The following is a 20572-nucleotide window of genomic DNA, read 5'->3' as shown; positions in this document are numbered from 1 at the left end:
GGCGGGTTTGAGTGCTGAAGCCATCCTCTGGCACCTTAGTGTCTGGGGTGGACAGGATGTGAGGGAGGTGCCCAAAACTCCCTGTGCTTAGTCTCCTAGGAGACCTGAATGCACTCTGGCGTGATTGGTCGGCTGGCTGTCCAGCAAGGACAGCCACCCTGCTGTATGAGTGACTGCCAGGCTGGAATGAATGGGGGAAAACTGTTTAAAAGCAGGTCTCCAGGACGTGGAAAGCAGAGTCGACCACTGGAATGAAAGAACCGAAGACGAGCTGAAGGCAGAGGACTGCTGAAACTCCTGGACGACCGGTGAAGCCCTGCTGCAGGTCCGAATCGCCTGAAACTCCATTGACAGAGAAGCCCATCAAGGTTAAGTTCTTCCCATGAGTTTGGTGGGAACAACCAACTCGTAAGCCGCCTGGACACCGTCCCCTCCTGGTGGAGTTTTCTGCAGAGTGCTGTGGAAAACCGGGTAGCCAGAGGGAAGGATACCAGTTTGTGGTCTTTAAGGCACCCACACCTTAAACCGACTTTTTGCAAAGCTTGTGACATCATCCTTGGGCAGTGCAGGGACCTCCCGACATCCTCCTTCTTGTCCCCAGCACTGAAGCTCAGGAACCGCGAGATCTGCTCGAACTACCAGCCTGGAGCAATTACCTCAGCTACAGCTCTTCTTCACTTTAAAGGTACTGTGCAAACGCGTTCCGGAAATCTTTTCGGACACAGAGAAAGTTTGTGAAACTTTCCCAACTTCAAAGGCTTGTCCTTCTCTAAACATATGTCAATCTTTTCACCTAGCCAAATTCTCCTCAGATCCGTGGCAAAGACTTAACCGTTTACTACCAGAACTGTGCTATCCTATACAAGACTCTGAACCATTGACTTTGGCCCAGGCCTATGAACTGAATTGCTCATTGTAGTTAACTGAAACCCTTTGCCCTGCCTATGAAAGTATCTGTGCTGTTGATTCTTATAACCTTGTCTTTTTGCCCCTTTTTAAAGTATCTGAAGTGTCATTTTGCTCGCACTTCAGGGGAGCTGAACTTGTTCATTAACTTATTGGTTGTGTATTTGTAGTATGTTAGTATATGATATTGTGCTGCTCTTGGTAGTGTAATATGTTCAAACTGACTGTGCAAATAAATGTTTATTCTTTTACCAAGAAACCTTGAGTACGTGTGTGTTTGAACCACTGTATTGGTTAGTCCTTTGTGTAACTTGTTCTACTGCTCACTCAACTCTTGAGATAAGTCTGGCTACTCAGCCACTGCTACCACATAACTGTGTAGTACAGGCTTGTACCAAAGGTGAAATTGTACTGACACTTGTAGTCTTAATTGCATGTAGTGTTCCCAAAGGGTACTGCATGTGAGTCTGCCTAACAATCTCCCATTGGGTCCTCTTCGTTTTGGCACGAAGGAGATTCTGGATAAGAGAAGGCCCCAAACACCCATACCATGTCGATCACTGGAGTTGTCACTGAACGAAGGATAGGATCCAAGTATCCTGAAACTAAGAAACCGAGCTGAGGAACCGCTGGTGACCCGCTGTAAGGTTTGGTACCCTGAGCCCGCTGTTGTCATGTGGGACCCCTCTGCATCCGGTAGTCCTAGAAGGTCTGCGAAGATGTTTTGACACACTGGAATAGTGGGACCAACTATTCTCGGCATCTTCATCAAACCCTGCAAGTAAGCCTTCTCAGAAGTGTGCCTGGACCAACCAGTGGGCTGACGAGCTTACGGAGACTATTTGCCCTGATACTGCTGCTGTTTCGAAGAGGCCCTCGAAACTTGGTACATCGCTAGCTCTGTGTTCACAGCACCCTCACCCCGTATTTCGTACACTTGGCATTCCCAGGTCTTAAGTGAGATGAGTGTGCCCGAACCAGAATATACGCAGTTACCATGTCCCCCAGCCGTGGTGACAAACTTTGCAGGTGCTCTGCATTTTTGCCCCTCTGTCCCCTGAAGCATGATGCAGTGAAACTGGCCTGATCCATCCACCAGGTGCGGAGAAATCGCCACTGTCCTGTTTGGGAATCATCGCTGTATCTTTGTTGCTGAAAGCCACGGAGCCGCCAAATTGCTGCACTTGAACTTGCAACCGAAGTGGACTCCACTGCCAAAATTTGGTCCAGAGTGTGCTGGGGATCGGTGAGTAATCGCAACCCTAACCGGTGGCCCCTAACACCTCCATCCATTTTTATGCACAAGTGGCCCCTGGGGGCCCCCTTTCCTTTCCACTGCTAGTGCGAACTAGCAAACTATTCCCAACTCTTGGAATCAATTCTGCCCTCAAGTGGAGACCCTCCTCGAATAGTGGGAACCTATTCTTCATCGCCTCATCCACCTTCCTGAGCTGCTAGAGACCCCTGAAGAGACCCGGTTTTGCCCATTTGAACTACCGTGTGCGCTAGCATTGCATGTACATTTGAGCATTACGCTCCACTCTTCTTAGGGATTGGACTGCCTCTTAGTTAGGAGTGTGTTGTATGCAGAAAGGACTACAGACTATTTGCATTCCCTGTTTCCTTCCCCTTTTTAGGCTGTGGACTCATTTCGTACATTAACCCTTTACACCCCATTGGTCTTGTATATATGTATTTAGATAGGATTGTGTTGGCTTAGTAGTATTACTGTGATTTGATTTGTGTGTTGAAGCTCAAAGGCCTTGAAATACATGTATATGTATTTTCAATATATCTACACCTGACTGGGAGTGATTTGTAAGTGTCCTTTACTCTGTGTGCTCACTGACGTCTTTCAGTCACCCTCACCCCTCCTGAGACCTAGTCTTGACTGCTGTCAAGCTACCTTGATTGGTCTGGCTTTTCCAGAAGGTTACCCTGTTCCATGAAACAAGGCTGTCCTCCTGAACCTCTGCCCAGCAGGTCAGAGTTCAGAAATCCATCTTAACACCAACTATCACGGCATCCTAGAGGAAGGCCACCCAGGGATCACAAAGACCCTAGCCAAAGTCCAACAGCATTATCGGTGGCCGACCTGACTAAAGGACACTGCACAATACAGCCAAACGTGCAGTGTATGTGCACAGAACAAGACTCAGAAACAGAAACCTCCAGGTCTCCTTCAACCTCTGGCCGTGCTCCCAGCTCCATGGCATACCATGTCATTAGACTTCATCACTGACCTGCACCCATGTGAAGGGTTTCATACCATACTAGTTGTAGTAGACCTTTTATCTAAAATGGCCTATTTCATAGCACACAAATGACTCCCAAATGCAAACACATTGGCCAAAGCCTTCTTAGAACAAGTCGTCAAGCTACATGGCTTTCCTTCTGTGGTAATTTTGGATCAGGGCAGCCAGTTAGTGTCCCAATTCTGGTAAAGATTTTGTAGCCAGACACAGATCGAAGTACGTTTGTCCACTAGCCACCATACTCAAACTGACGGACAAACTGAAAGGACTAACCAAATGACAGAGCAGTATCTCCATTGCATGCTTCCCCAGGCTGATCAGAAATGGGTTGATCACTTATGGATAGCTGAATATGCATATAATAACTAGGTACATGGTCCCACAGGGTACAGCCCATTCTATGTATTACATGTCTGACATCCCCGCACCTCTGTTTATGATCCTCCAGAAACACTAGAAATACTGGCAGTCACTGCATTACATGACACCATTCACCACACCTTGAAACAAGCCATGGTACATTTTCTTGCTGCCAAAGAAGCCCATAAAAGGTTTGCAGACCGCAACCGAAGGAATTCCCCCAGTTATCAGGTGGACGATAAGGTATGGTTAGCCACTAGACACATCCAATTAAAGGGACCTAGGAATCTCCATCCTAAGATTCTGGGCCATTACACGATATCAGCAGTAATCAATCCCGTTGCTGTGAGACTGGCGCTGCCACCCACAATGGGCATACATCCTGTGTTCCATGTCTCTTTGCTCAAACCCGTCCAACCGGGTATACGTGTCAGTATAGCTCCTCCGGTTCCGGTCCTGGTTGACAGAGAGCCAGAATACGAGTTCAAAGACATCCTTGACTCTAAACTGGTGAGACGCACTCTTTATTATCTAATAGATTGGAAGGCGCATGGGGCACAAGATCGCTCATAAGAACCCGCCACTAATGTACATGCAACATGGTTAGTGGCTAGCACCTTTAGTTTCATCAGAATCATCCAACCAGACCAGGCCCCGGCAGTCGTCCCTTAGGTGGGGCCTTGGTGAGGGCTACTGTCATTATTTCTAGGGGGTCTTCACATACTTGCCCACCCTACAGATTTAGGCAGTAAGCTACTACTTTTTAAGCAGTCCTACCGCCTACAGATTTGGGTGACCGATCCTACTGCTTTTTATGGTGGCACGTAATTTATGTGACTCTAAGGCAGGCTGCAGGACAAAGCATGCAACACATTAGTCTGTCTGTACAGTGGGCTGGTAGGGTAGGGGATTACTTAGATTGGGCCCAGACCAATCCACTGACCTGATAGCAATGGTACTCTGTCCTGCACTCTTGCCGGGACAACCCTTAGGTGAACCACCAGTGAAGGCAAGTGGCAGAGCGTAGCACCATCACAAAGCATCTGCCTTTCAGTCTGAGGAGGGTATCAGTCTCCATGTCATTCAGTGTTCAACCTGCACTGCAGGAATTCACATGTAATGCCCAGGCTGCTGCTACAGAGCAGTGGCAAACGTTGCCTACCAGCTCTGTGTGATTACTTTCTGTTAAAGTTAGGTAATTGAATTTGGTGTTAACTTACCATTCAGAATTATACATTTTTAACATTTGAACGATTTTCCATGTTATGCTGTTTGATGGGGTTTAGAACGCTTCAATAGTGCCAACAATGTATGTTTTGTAATTTCCTGTGATGTCAATGTTATGTGAATTGTTATTTTTGAAACTTGAAAAATCCTACATATTTTTGGTCACAGAATGTTGTCAAGTATGTCTTCACATCACCCACACACTCCCACTACACCTGGGGCCTAGAAAAAGGGAAGGCTGGAACTCATTGCGCGCCTGGTGCTCATCATGGCCATAGGTCTGGCCTTTATCATTGTATGGGCTGTCCCTTCAAGATGGCTGCTCTGAATGCCCATCTGGAGTCACTACCAAGATGGCCGACAGCAGGGCCATTTCGCTTAACGCAGATCTGCAGTCTAGTGCGCATGGGTGGGTGACTATTTAAACCACACCCATGCTTTCCTCCTCGCTTTGCTTTACTCTGCTTGCAGCAGCGTGACACTTACCGCAGGCTCCAGCTTGCCAGCCTGGCAAGAGGAAAGAAACCAGAGGTTAACAACGGATCGCTACAAAGCAACAACAAGGGAACGCACAGGTCATTCACCGTGTCATGTATCTCTTCTCTGCATTTCCTGTAACTCTGGTGCCGCATCTGTCCCTCAGCGGCTCCAGCTCCATCTGCTCCAGTCCTGGTGCGGCATCTGTTCCTCAGCTGCTCCGACGCCTTCAGCTCCAGGCATTTCGGCTCCGGTCCGGCACCTATAACGACAAAGAGGAAGAGAAGGTGAACGAACATAGCAAGCGAGTTAAAGCAGCAATACTAAGCAGTTTCCAAGGATGAGCACACACACAAAGCAGCAGCAGTGAATCCAAATCAAACCCCAATAGCGCACAGCAGGAGTGCAGCACAGAGACACGGAGAACCAAGACAAGTGCAGCGCAGAGACACTGACAACAAAGATAAAAGACTAAAGTGAAAAACTGATATTAGCCAACCCCCATCCAAGCCACAGCTGGTCTGGGCAGAGTCAGGGAAGCAACTGGCACAGATGAAGAATAAGAATTAAGCGCTCCTGTGACAGTTAACAGGTGAGTTCAGCCTTCCACAGGAGGGGGTGATAGCCAGGGGGCAATACATAGGCGCATGACATACGCATGATACACGTGTTTTGTTTTTAGGAAGAAGCCCTAATTCTGCACAAACCAGTTATCCTTGGGTTGACGCATCCTGAACCTACACACTACACTCCCACTCCTTTCACCCCACACTTGGATGGTGTTCACTTTTAGCACTACATGGGTGTGGGGTGACAAGAGGTGAGGAATTATCATCAGAAGGTCCAGGCGCCCCTGCAGAGTCCAAGGTAAGCATTACAATATTAGGTGATAACAAAGCTTCTTCATGTAAAATAAGGTTGCTATCAAAACATATACATATAAATAATAACACTTTGTACTCTGGAGATAATATTTAGAATAATGTCAAATATATGCACTCTCTGTGGTACAACACAATACATAAATTCAGAAATAGATGCACTAACTGCAGTTTTAAATAGGCATGTGGATTCTTAAGTGAGGTGTAACAGCAGAGAGTAGGGAAGAAAGGTAGGTTAGTTGTGAACAGAGGCAGAATGCTTTCCTTAAACTAGACATACAATTCTGTGTGAAGATCCCCCCACCTGTGCAACCTGTAATGGAAAAGTTAGGGAGTAACTTATCTTGTCTTTTACAGCCCAGTTCAATAATGTTCAATAACCTTGTACTTTCATTTAAAAGGTTTTACCACCTCAAAATACCTGCGAGGCAGCGGGAGAACAGGGTCCAATACAACTGTGGGACCCCTGGAAAACTCCTGAGGCTAGAAGATGTTCTTCCTTGTCACAGTACCTTTGGTGCCTTGGCAGGTGAAGTGGCAGAGTTTCTCGGTTTCACTCGACGATTCCCGCTCAGGATGGACCCCCTTGGAAGAAAGACCCACTGGGATATTGAGTCCAAGAATAAAAGTGGAACCAAAGACTCTCTGAAGTGCAGCAGTTTTGCGCTTTGCTTTGCTCTCCTTTGGTCGACAAGGGGCCTCATTACAGGCCCAGCAGTAAACACTGCCGGTGCTACCGGCGGGTTGCCGCCAGACCCGTAAAAACTTACTGGCGCCTGAGAAAGAAGGGCTAGTGTTTGCACACAGGAGGAGAGCATCGCCTCATGTGGGGGGCTGGTGTTTGCACACTGGGCTAAGGCACCACCTCAGACAGGAGGGCTAGTGTGTGTACACAGGGGCAGAGCAGCACGTCAGATAGGGGGGCTAGTGTGTGCACACAGGGCCAAAGCATCACCTCAGACAGGGGGGCTAGTGTTGTCGGTCCAGGAAAAATAGACACCCCTCAATCATAAGGCCATGTACTATATTGGCCGAAGACCAACCGCCTCATGTGTTTAGTATTAGAAATATAGAGCAATAAGCTTGACTAAAGTGCGGCCATTTTAAGTTGACTGAAATTGCCATTTTGTTTTCTCTCTAACGTTTGCTTTTGCTTTCTATTAAAACTTTGCTGAAATATTATTCTGCTCTACTAGTGCATAATGCAAGGCCGCGAGAGGCATGTTGAAACATAACGCAGTAACCCAGACAGAAATGCCCAGTCTCCTCCCTCGCATATCCTTGGAAGTAAGCAGCGAGGCATCCTAATCAGACCACAGGTGCCAGCTAGTCTCAAAAACACAGTAGAAATGCTAGAAACGAACATTAAATGATTTGAATTATGCTCTTCTTCACGGCCCCCTTTTCTAAGCCCTGTAGAGTCCTGGAGAGCAAGTTGACCCCAAGTACACGAATAGAAACTAAGAGATAGCGAGACCTGGAATGTGTTTCTCCACTGCACGCAGCTTACTTGCAAGAACAGAAGCATTGTGTTCTTTTAAACAAAGACTTGTGTCTGTAGGCTCGCGAAAATTGCAAACTGTTGCTAAATGAATGTTTGAAGGTGTCATACTCGTCACCATTGTCAATCATCGTGCCCAATTCAAAGGAAATGTATTAGGGGCGGTATTGGTTGTGTCACTACTGATTACAGGATGCTTGATTTGTATATATGTAACTGTTGTATGATTCTCGCTCTCTAGCATCCCCCTAGGTTTGGAAACACATGTCGCGGGGCGGAGGACCCAGTTGGTCAACTGTGACTATTTGCTTTGCAATAAACCCTAGATTTTGGGAACACAACCTTGTGTCTGGCGTATCAGTTCGTGTGTGGTGATTGTGCCTTGTTTCCATATGCAAGGGTCCCTCAGGGGCCCCTTCAGTGTGTGCATACAGGGACAGTGCATCACCTCAGGTGGGAGGGCTGTGATGCTGGAAATGCATCGGAGGGACAGGGCCTCCGTATCCTTGTCTTTTGCTGCTTTTTATCATGTGTTCTGTCATGTTTTCCGCGCAGGAGTTCATGTGGGACTCCTGGCGGTGCAGCTCTCTTTCTTTTGGTATGGTGAACGGACCTGTAGGATACCCTTAGGGCACGCATGGGTGGGGGTACAACCCTGTGCCCCTAGTGTATGTTTTTGGGCACCTGTGGGTGGCCCACAGAGCAGGGTATGGGCTGGTGGCAGCTCCATGCTGAATTTGACAGATGCGCGGAGTATCCTCCATTTTGGGATACCCCGGCCCTGCCATTGGGATCAGTTAATTCCTGATGGAAAACAAGATGGCCCCGGTGGCCTCTTGCTTTCTATTACCCATTACCCTGTTTTCCCAAAGTCCTGGGAAGCCCTGACTCTGTCCCTTCCCCCTGACTGGCTGTTGGATGGAAGTGCCATATATGGTGTTGTTGTGAAGGCCCCGTCAGACTAGCTGGAGCCTTCCCAGTGATGTATGTTGTGGGTACCTCCTGTGGGTGGGACCTGGGTGAATAGAATGTGTGACGAATATGCATTCTGTGTTGTGGGTGTCCAGTATCTGGTGGTTAACACAATGACTGAGACAACCCTGCCCGAAACCGGTATGAATGCAGCTCGGTGTGTTGAATGGCTCGGTACTTGTCCCAATACACATAACTTGTTGTGAGTGTCTGGAGAGAAGTGAATGGCCTGAATACCTTGTGTGCCTGATTGGCTGCCTGCCTGCATGAATGCCCGTGGTCGTGATTGGATGCTTGAGTGTGACCCAGCGGAATGAATGGGAGATCAACAGTATATCTGGGGACCTCTCACTGCTAGGAATCGTGTTCAGAAGCTGAAGTCCACTACGACGAGTAACTGGATTAACTGACGCTTGACCTTGAAGCCCTGCTGGACGAGAAGAATTGATGTTGCTCTCCTTCACAATCTGAAAGCTGCTGTGCCTCCAAGGACTGACCCAGAGAGGACCTGGTAAGGCGCCCTCTTCCCGAGCTACGAGGGACCATCATGCACAGCTGATCTTTGCCAACGCTCCCTGGTAGACAGACCTACGACAGGCTGCCGACCCGATATGGGGACTGCAGCGGAACTCCAAGGAGAAGCATTCGGGCTGTTGTCCGCCACTGTCGACGACCGCCGTCGCCGACCGTAAGCCGCCGTGCTCCCGTTTGCCTAAGAACTTCCATTGATCATCGTACGCTCTCATCTGCATCGTCACACGCTTGTCTCCCGCTGGAGAAGGCCCGACCGTCGACGCACCGAGGAGCATCCACCGGTGGGTTTCCCGCCACCTAAAGACCGCAGAGACGTCGATGACTCGACGCCCTTGCTGGGCCACAAATCTTCATCATTTCTTTGCGGTCCAGAACTATTGTCACCGAGGTGCCCCGCACGCCTCTTCCTTGCAGGACGCCAACGCTCTGTCGTCGACAAGCACCGCTAGGAACGAAGCTGCCACTTCCCTGTCATAGTTCACCCTGCTCACCGTCGGACGTTCGACGACCCGTGACTCCTGCCTTAAAGGGAGGGCACTCAAGAAGGGCCGTCGATTCCCCAACACCGAACGCCAAGTTCCCTGACACCCCTCGATGATCCGTGGCTCCCGCCTGAAAGGGAGGCACTCAAGAAGGATCGGTTGGTGCATCGTCGGAGAACTCTACTCCACCAGGTACATTGGGGGGGTAAAACCTTAATAGGAGGAAGTGAGACTATTGAACATTTGGACTGGGCTTGTGCTATATATCTTTATTTACAGGTTGCCCAGGTGGGGGGATCTCCACACAGGACTGTGTCTAGGTAACGGGGCCAGTATTCTGCCTATTGTTTCAACCATCTTATGTTCCTGCCTATCTCTATTGCTGGTTTACTCGTTATTGATCTGTGTGACATTTTAACCGTACAGTTAATGCACTTTAATGAGATTTGATAACATTAGTGGTACCACTCTAGACGTGTATATATTTATCATTATTGACTTCCGAGTACAAAGTGCGTTATTGTGATCGTGTACATACCTTTGAATATTAATTATATGAAGATTGTGTTTTCAGTAATACAGTGTGTGGACATTCCTTTGTGGGGGTTTGGGGACTACACTATACTTAAGAACCAGCCTGCATCACCTCCTGAGAAGCTAGGCCTTGATTGCTCGTCCATTGCTACCCTATAGAGAATCTTGGCTGGGGTCTTCTGTGCCTCCCCTCTACCATATAGAGAGCGGAAGTACAGACACCCCCTACCCGTCTTTACAAGGGCTAATGCATACGCACAGGGGAAGAGCATCACCTCACAAAGGAGGGCTTGTGTGTGCACATAGGGGCAGAGCATCACCTCAGATGGGCGGCTAGTGTGTGCACACAGGGCCAGAGCATCACTTCAGAAAGGAGGGCTACTGTGTGCACACAGGGGCAGAGCATCCCCTCAGACAGGAGGGCTAGTGTGTGCACACAGGGGCAGAGCATCGCCTCAGACACAAGGGCTAGTTTGTGCACACAGGGGCAGAGCATCACCTCAGATGGGAGGGCTAATGTGTGCACACAGGGCCAGAGCATGACCTCAGAAAGGAGGGCTAGTGTATGCACACAGGACTAGGGCATCACCTCAGAAAGGAGGGCTAGTGTGTAGACACATGTGCAGCGGATCACCTCAGAAAGGAGGGCTAGTGTGTGCACACAGGGGCAGAGCATCACCTCAGGCAGGAGACGTAGTGTGTGCACACTGGGGAAGAACATCACCTCAGATGGGTGGAAAGTGTGTGCACACATGAACAGAGCAACACCTCAGACAGGATGGCTAGTGTGGGTACACATGGCCATGGGATCACCTCAGAAAGAAGGGCTAGTGTGCGATAGGAACTTTCCAATTCCCTGAAAGGTATTTCGATCAGTTCCTGGGACATCAAAGGTACCCATGCTACGGAACATCGGATCAGGGACCATGGCACAAGCTGTTGGAGGACATCTGACGTCTTGTGGATGACGTACTTCAGGCCTTAATCAGCCAGGAGTACAGGAGCCATCATTCATTTCGCCTCATCATTACCTGGAAAGTAGAGGGATGTCAGAAGCATTACCTTGCCAGCAGCATCCAGCACCACCAGTGGCCCGCGCGCTGGGCGCATGCGTGCTTGCATTGCCTGATGGGCAGGATGTAGCTTCAGTCCTGCACCTTCAGTGCAGGTACTAGCAGTGCTGATGGCCCTGGGTAATGTGGCAATGACAGCCTTTTCTGCCCTCTAGGTTTCACACATTCATGAGGGTGTCCTCTGGATTCTCGGGTGCTGCAGGGGCATTTCAGTAACTTTTGGTGAAGACCCTCTACCCCTGGCCCCTGCTCTCCCACTGAGGCCAAGTGTCCAACATTCTGCTACTGGGCACAGTTCCTTAGAAGGGCAAAGGTCGTCGTGATACACATTTTTCTCTAAAAATGTCTGGCTTCCATAAAGACTCCATGGTCTTCAAGGGCCCAGAGGCTGGGAGCAAACAAAGTGGGGCTTGTGAGGTGTGGCATCACGTCAGAAGTGAGGGGTCTGGGTGACCACCTTGACAAGGAAGCAGGCAAGCTGCATATCACATGGAGTGACCTTCCTCTTAACAGTGGTCACAAGGTAACAAGATTATGTTTGGAAGAGGGATGCTTTAAAAAATATACATCCCCCGCCACCCTTTGGGTAAAGTGAAGGCTCCATTAACAACAACACCTCCACCCCCCCATCAGTTGTTAACTCATGTCCCTTTCCTATAACTCTGTAGTCCAGGCAGGTATACACATCGGTGCATCCATGGCCCATGTCTTGCTCTTCTGCTGGTGGCACTGCCCACCTGTAAATGTTCACTTCTGAGCCTTTCTTTACTTTGTGGAACTTGGCAGCAGGCTGTGCGTGTACCAGCCCCCCCACCGGTCCCCTCACCTCTCCCCCATGGAAGATGTTTCTAGAAACAGCTTCACCCACATTCTGAGTATTAGAAATCACCTCCTGAAGGGCCGCTGCCTCCTGGCCCGGGCCTGGCACCCCTGTTCTGGAACCCAGAAGTCTGGCTGGAGGGAAAGCTCTAAAAAGCACACACATATGTGTGCCTGTGTGCAACCTCCAGCCACACACCCACTAGTTATCCCACACACATGTGTGTGCCTGTGCGCAACCCCCAGCCACACAACCACTGATTATCATCGATCAAATTACTGATGCAGGACCACACACATATGTGTGCCAGTGCGCATCCTCCAGCCACACAACCACTGATTATCATCGATCAAATTACTGATGCAGAACCACACACATATGTGTGCCTGTGCTCAACCCCCAGCCACACAATCAGTGATTATCATCGATCAAATTGATGATGCGGGACCACACACATATGTGTGCTTGTGCGCAACCCCATCCACACAACCACTAATTATCCCAGACACATACCTGTGCGAAACCTCCAGCCACACAACCACTGATTATCATCAATCAAACGACTGATGCAGGACTACACACATATGTGTACCTGTGCGCAACCCCCAGCCACACAACCACTGATTATCATCGATCAAATTACGGGTGCAGGACCACACACATATGTGTGCCTGTGCGCAACCCCAGCCACAAAACCACTGATTATCATCGATCAAATTACTGCTGGAGGACCACACACATATGTGTGCCTGTGCGCAATCCCCAGCCACACAACCACTAATTATAATTGATCAAATTACTGATGCAGGACCACACACATATTTGTGCCTGTGCGCAACCCCCAGCCACACAACCACTGATTACCATCGATCAAATTACTGATGCAGGACCACACACATATGTGTACCTGTGCGCAACCCCCAGCCACACAACCACTGATTATCATCGATCAAATTACTGATGTAGGACCACACACATATGCGTGCCTGTGCGTATCCCCCAGCCACACAACCAGTGATTATCATCGATCAAAATGCTGATGCAGGACCACAAACATATGTGTACCTGTGCACATCCTCCAGCCACACAACCACTGATTATCATTGATCAAATTACTGATGCAGGACCACACACATATGTGTGCTTGTGCGCAACCCCTCGCCACACAACCACTAAATATCTCACACACATACCTGTGCACAACCTCCAGCCACACACCCACTGATTATCATTGATCAAATTACAGATGCAGGACCACACACATATGTGTGCCTGTGCAGAACCGCCAGTCACACAACCACTGATTATCATCGATCAAATTACTGATGTAGGACCACACACATATGTGTGCCTGTGCGCAACCCCCAGCCACAGAACCACTGATTATCATCAAGCAAATTACTGATGGAGGACCACACACATATGTGTGCCTGTGTGTAACCCCCATATGTGTGCCTGTGTGCAACCGCCAGCCACACAACCACTAATTATCCCACACACATACCTGTGCGCAACCTCCAGCCACACAACCACTAATTATCATCGATCAAATTATCATCAATCAAATTATTGATGCAGGACCACACACACGTCTGTGCCTGTGTGCAAAACCCAGCCACACAACCACTGATTATCATCAGTCAAATTACTGATGCAGGACCACATACATATGTGTGCCAGTGCGCAACCCCCAGCCACACAACCACTGATTATCATCGATCAAATTACTGATGCAGGACAAAACACATATGTGTGCCTGTGCGCAATCCCAAGCCACACAACCACTAATTATCTCACACACATACCTGTGCGCAACCTCCAGCTACACAACCACTGATTATCATCAATCAAATTACTGATGCAGGACCACACACATATGTGTGCCTGTGCGCAACCCCCAGCCACAAAACCATTGATTATCATCGATCAAATTACTGCTGCAGGACCACACACATATGTGTGTCCGTGCACAACCCCCAGCCACACAACCACTGATTATCATCGATCAAATTACTGGTGCAGGACCACACACATATGTGTGCCTGTGTGCAACCCCCATGTGTGTGCCTGTGTGCATCCTCCAGCCACACAACCACTGATTATCATCAAGCAAATTACTGGTGGAGGACCACACACATATGTGTGGCTGTGTGCAACCCCCATGTGTGCCTGTGTGCAGCCCCCAGTCACACAACCACTAATTATCCCACACACACACCTGTGCGTATCCTCCAGCCACACAACCACTGATTATCATCGATCAAATTACTGATGCAGGACCAAACACATATGTGTGCCTGTGCGCAATCCTCAGCCACTCAACCACTAATTATCCCACACACATACCTGTGCGCAACCTCCAGCTACACAACCACTGATTATCATCGATCAAATTACTGATGCAGGACCACACACATATATGTGCCTGTGCGTATCCTCCATCCACACAACCACTGATTATCATCGATCAAATTACAGATGCAGGACAACACACATATGTGTGCCTGTGCGCAACCCCCAGCCACACAACCACTGATTATCATCAACCAAATTACTGGTGCATGACCACACACATATGTGTGCCTGTGTGCAACCCCCATATGTGTGCCTGTGCGTATCCTCCAGCCACGCAACCACTGATTATCATCAATCAAATTACTGATGCAGGACCACACAAATATGTGTCCCTGTGCGCAACCCCCAGCCACACAACCACTGATTATCATCGATCAAATTACTGATGGAGGACCACACACATATGTGTACCTGTGCACATCCTCCAGCCACACAACCACTGGTTATCATTGATCAAATTACTGATGCAGGACCACACACATATGTGTGCTTGTGCGCAACCCCTCGCCACACAACCACTAAATATCTCACACACATACCTGTGCACAACCTCCAGCCACACACCCACTGATTATCATTGATCAAATTACTGATGCAGGACCACACAAATATGTGTCCCTGTGTGCAACCGCCAGGCACACAACCACTGATTATCATCGATCAAATTACTGATGCAGGACCACACACATATGTGTACTTGTGGGCAACCCCCAGCCACACAACCACTGATTATCATCGATCAAATTACTGATGTAGGACCACACACATATGTGTGCCTGTGCACAACCCCCAGCCACAGAACCACTGATTATCATCAAGCAAATTACTGATGGAGGACCACACACATATGTGTGCCTGTGTGCAACCCCCATATGTGTGCCTGTGTGCAACTCCCAGCCACACAACCACTAATTATCCCACACACATACCTGTGCACAACCTCCAGCCACACAACCACTAATTATCATCGATCAAATTATCATCAATCAAATTAATGATGCAGGACCACACACATATGTGTGCCAGTGCGCAACCCCGAGCCACACAACCACTGATTATCATCAATCAAATTACTGATGCAGGCCCAAACACATATGTGTGCCTGTGCGCAATCCCCAGTCACACAACCACTAATTATCCCACACACATACCTGTGCGCAACCTCCAGCTACACAACCACTGATTATCATCTATCAAATTACTGATGCAGGACCACACACATATGTGTGCCTGTGCGTATCCTCCTGCCACACAACCACTGATTATCATCGATCAAATTACTGCTGCAAGACCACACACATATGTGTGTCTGTGCGCAACCTCCAGCTACACAACCACTGATTATCATCAATCAAATTACTGATGCAGGACCACACACATATGTGTGCCTGTGCGTATCCTCCTGCCACACAACCACTGATTATAATCGATCAAATTACTGATGCAGGACCACACACATATGTGTGCCTGTGAGCAACCCCCAGCCACACAACCATTGATTATCATCGATCAAATTACTGATGGAGGACCATACACATTTGTGTGCCTATGCGTATCCTCCTGCCACACAACCACTGATTATCATCAATCAAATTACTGCTGCAAGACCACACACATATGTGTGTCTGTGCGCAACCCCCAGCCACACAACCACTGATTATCATCGATCAAATTACTGGTGCAGGACCACACACATATGTGTGCCTGTGTGCAACCCCCATGGGTTGCCTGTGTGTATCCTCCAGCCACACAACCACTGATTATCATCAAGCAAATTACCGATGGAGGACCACACACATATGTGTGCCTGTGTGCAACCCCCATGTGTGCCTGCGTGCAGCCCCCAGCCACACAACCACTAATTATCCCACACAAACACCTGTGCGCAACCTCCAGCCACACAACCACTGATTATCATTGATCAAATTATCATCGATCAAATTAATGATGCAGGACCACACACATGTGCTCCTGTGTGCAACAACCAGCCACACAACCACTGATTATCATCAATCAAATTACTGATGCAGGACCACACACATATGTGTGCCAGTGCGCAACCCCCAGCCACACAACCACTGATTATCATCGATCATATTACTGATGCAGGACCAAACACATATGTGTGCCTGTGCGCAATCCCCAGCCACACAACCACTAATTATCCCACACATATACCTGTGCGCAACCTCCACCTACACAACCACTGATTATCATCGATCAAATTACTGATGCAGGACCACACACATATGTGTGCCTGTGCGCAACCCCCAGCCACACAACCATTGATTATCATTGATCAAATTACTGATGGAGGACCACACACATTTCTGTGCCTGTGCGTATCCTCCAGCCACACAACCACTGATTATCATTGATCAAATTACAGATGCAGGACAACACACATATGTGTGCCTGTGCGCAACCCCCAGCCACACAACCACTGATTATCATCAACCAAATTACTGGTGCAGGACCACACACATATGTGTGCTGTGTGCAACCCCCATATGTGTGCCTGTGCGTATCCTCCAGCCACGCAACCACTGATTATCATCAATCAAATTACTGATGCAGGACCACACAATTATGTGTGCCTGTGCGCAACCCCCAGCCACACAGCCACTGATTATCATCTATCAAATTACTGATGCAGGACAACACACATATGTGTACCTGTGCGCAACCCCCAGCCACACAACCACTGATTGTCATCAATAAAATTGCCAATGTAGGACCACACACATATGTGTGCCTGTCCGCAACCACCAGCCACAGAACCACTGATTATCATCAAGCAAATTACTGTTGGAGGAACACACACATATGTGTGCCTGTGTGCAACCCTCATATGTGTGCCTGTGTACAACCCCCAGCCACACAACCACTAATTATCCCACACACATACCTGTGCGCAACCTCCAGCCATACAACCACTGATTATCATCGATCAAATTATCATCGATCAAATTAATGATGCAGGACCACACACATATGTGTGCCTGTGTGCAACCCCCAGCCACACAACCACTGATTATCATCAATCAAATTACTGATGCAGGACCACACACATATGTGTGCCAGTGGGCAACCCCCAGCCACACAACAACTGATTATCCAACACACATACCTGTGCACAACCTCCAGCCACACAACCACTGATTATCATCGATCAAATTATCATTGATCAAATTAATGATGCAGGACCACACACATATGTTTGCCTGTGTGCATCCCCCAGCCACACAACCACTGATTATCATCAATCAAAATACTGAGGCAGGAACACACACATATGTGTGCCTGTGCACAATCCCCAGCCACAAAACCACTAATTATCCCACACACATACCTGTGTGCAACCTCCAGCTACACAACCACTGATTATCATCGATCAAATTACTGATGCAGCACCACACACATATGTGTGCCTGTGCGCAACCCAAAGCCACACAACCATTGATTATCATCGATCAAATTACTGATGGAGGAACATACACATTTTGTGTACCTGTGCGTATTCTCCAGCCACACAACCACTGATTATCATCAATCAAATTACCGATGCAGGACCACACACATATGTGTGCCTGTGCGCAACCCCCAGCCACACAACCACTGATTATCATCAATCAAATTACTGGTGCAGGACCACACACATATGTGTGCCTGTGTGCAACCCCCATATGTGTGCCTGTGCATATCCTCCAGCCACGCAACCACTGATTATCTTGAATCAAATTGATGATGCAGCACCACACACATATGTCTGCCTGTGTACAACCCCAGCCACACAACCACTGATTATCATCAATCAAATTACTGATGCAGGACCGCACACATATGTGTGCCAGTGCGCAACCCCCAGCCACACAACCACTGATTATCATCGATCAAATTACTGATGCAGGACCAAACACATATGTGTGCCTGTGCGCAATCCCCAGCCACAAAACCACTAATTATCCCACACACATATCTGTGCGCAACCTCCAGCTACACAACCATTGATTATCATCGATCAAATTACTGATGCAGGACCACACACATATGTGTGCCTGTGCGCAACCCATAGCCACACAACCATTGATTATCATCGATCAAATTACTGATGGAGGACCATACACATTTGTGTTCCTGTGCGTATCCTCCAGCCACACAACCACTGATTATCATCGATCAAATTACTGACGCAGGACCACACACATATGTGTGCCTGTGTGCAACCCCCAGCCACCCAACCACTGATTATCATCGATCAAATTACTGGTGCAGGACCACACACATATGTGTGCCTGTGTGCAACCCCCATATGTGTGCCTGTGGGTATCCTCCAGCCACACAACCACTGATTATCATCAAGCAAATTACTGATTGAGGACCACACACATATGTGTGCCTGTGTGCAACCCCCATATGTGTGCCTGAGCGTATCCTCCAGCCACGCAACCACTGATTATCATCAATCAAATTACCGATGCAGGACCACACACATATGTGTGCCTGTGCGCAACCCCCAGCCACACAACCACTGATTATCATCAATCAAATTACTGGTGCAGGACCACACACATATGTGTGCCTGTGTGCAACCCCCATATGTGTGCCTGTGCATATCCTCCAGCCACGCAACCACTGATTATCTTGAATCAAATTGCTGATGCAGGACCACACACATATGTCTGCCTGTGTACAACCCCAGCCACACAACTACTGATTATCATCAATCAAATTACTGATGCAGGACCGCACACATATGTGTGCCAGTGCGCAACCCCCAGCCACACAACCACTGATTATCATCGATCAAATTACTGATGCAGGACCAAACACATATGTGTGCCTGTGCACAATCCCCAGCCACAAAACCACTAATTATCCCACACACATATCTGTGCGCAACCTCCAGCTACACAACCATTGATTATCATCGATCAAATTACTGATGCAGGACCACACACATATGTGTGCCTGTGCGCAACCCATAGCCACACAACCATTGATTATCATCGATCAAATTACTGATGGAGGACCATACACATTTGTGTGCCTGTGCGTATCCTCCAGCCACACAACCACTGATTATCATCGATCAAATTACTGATGCAGGACCACACACATATGTGTGCCTGTGTGCAACCCCCAGCCACCCAACCACTGATTATCATCGATCAAATTACTGGTGCAGGACCACACACATATGTGTGCCTGTGTGCAACCCCCATATGTGTGCCTGTGCGTATCCTCCAGCCACACAACCATTGATTATCATCGATCAAATTACTGATGCAGGACCACACACATATGTGTGCCTGTGTGCAACCCCCAGCCACCCAACCACTGATTATCATCAATCAAATTGCTGATGCAGGACTACACAAATATGTGTGCCTGTGCGCAACCCCCAGCCACACAACCACTGATTATCATCGATCAAATTACTGATGGAGGACCACACACATATGTGTGCCTGTGTGCAACCCCCATATGTGTGCCTGTGTGCAACTCCCAGCCACACAACCACTAATTATCCCACACACATACCTGTGCACAACCTCCAGCCACACAACCACTAATTATCATCGATCAAATTATCATCAATCAAATTAATGATGCAGGACCACACACATATGTGTGCCAGTGCGCAACCCCGAGCCACACAACCACTGATTATCATCAATCAAATTACTGATGCAGGACCACATACATATGTGTGCCAGTGCGCAACCCCCAGCCACACAACCACTGATTATCATCGATCAAATTACTGATGCAGGCCCAAACACATATGTGTGCCTGTGCGCAACCCCCAGCCACACAACCACTAATTATCCCACACACATACCTGTGCGCAACCTCCAGCTACACAACCACTGATTATCATCGATCAAATTACTGATGCAGGACCACACACATATGTGTGCCTGTGCGTATCCTCCTGCCACACAACCACTGATTATCATCGATCAAATTACTGCTGCAAGACCACACACATATGTGTGTCTGTGCGCAACCTCCAGCTACACAACCACTGATTATCATCGATCAAATTACTGATGCAGGACCACACACATATGTGTGCCTGTGCGTATCCTCCTGCCACACAACCACTGATTATAATCGATCAAATTACTGATGCAGGACCACACACATATGTGTGCCTGTGCGCAACCCCCAGCCACACAACCATTGATT

This window comes from Ambystoma mexicanum, chromosome 3p, assembly GCF_040938575.1.
Source record: "Ambystoma mexicanum isolate Mex_15411 chromosome 3p, UKY_AmexF1_1, whole genome shotgun sequence".
In the NCBI taxonomy this organism is placed as follows: Eukaryota; Metazoa; Chordata; class Amphibia; order Caudata; family Ambystomatidae; genus Ambystoma; species Ambystoma mexicanum.
Note: the sequence above shows the minus strand (reverse complement) of the source record.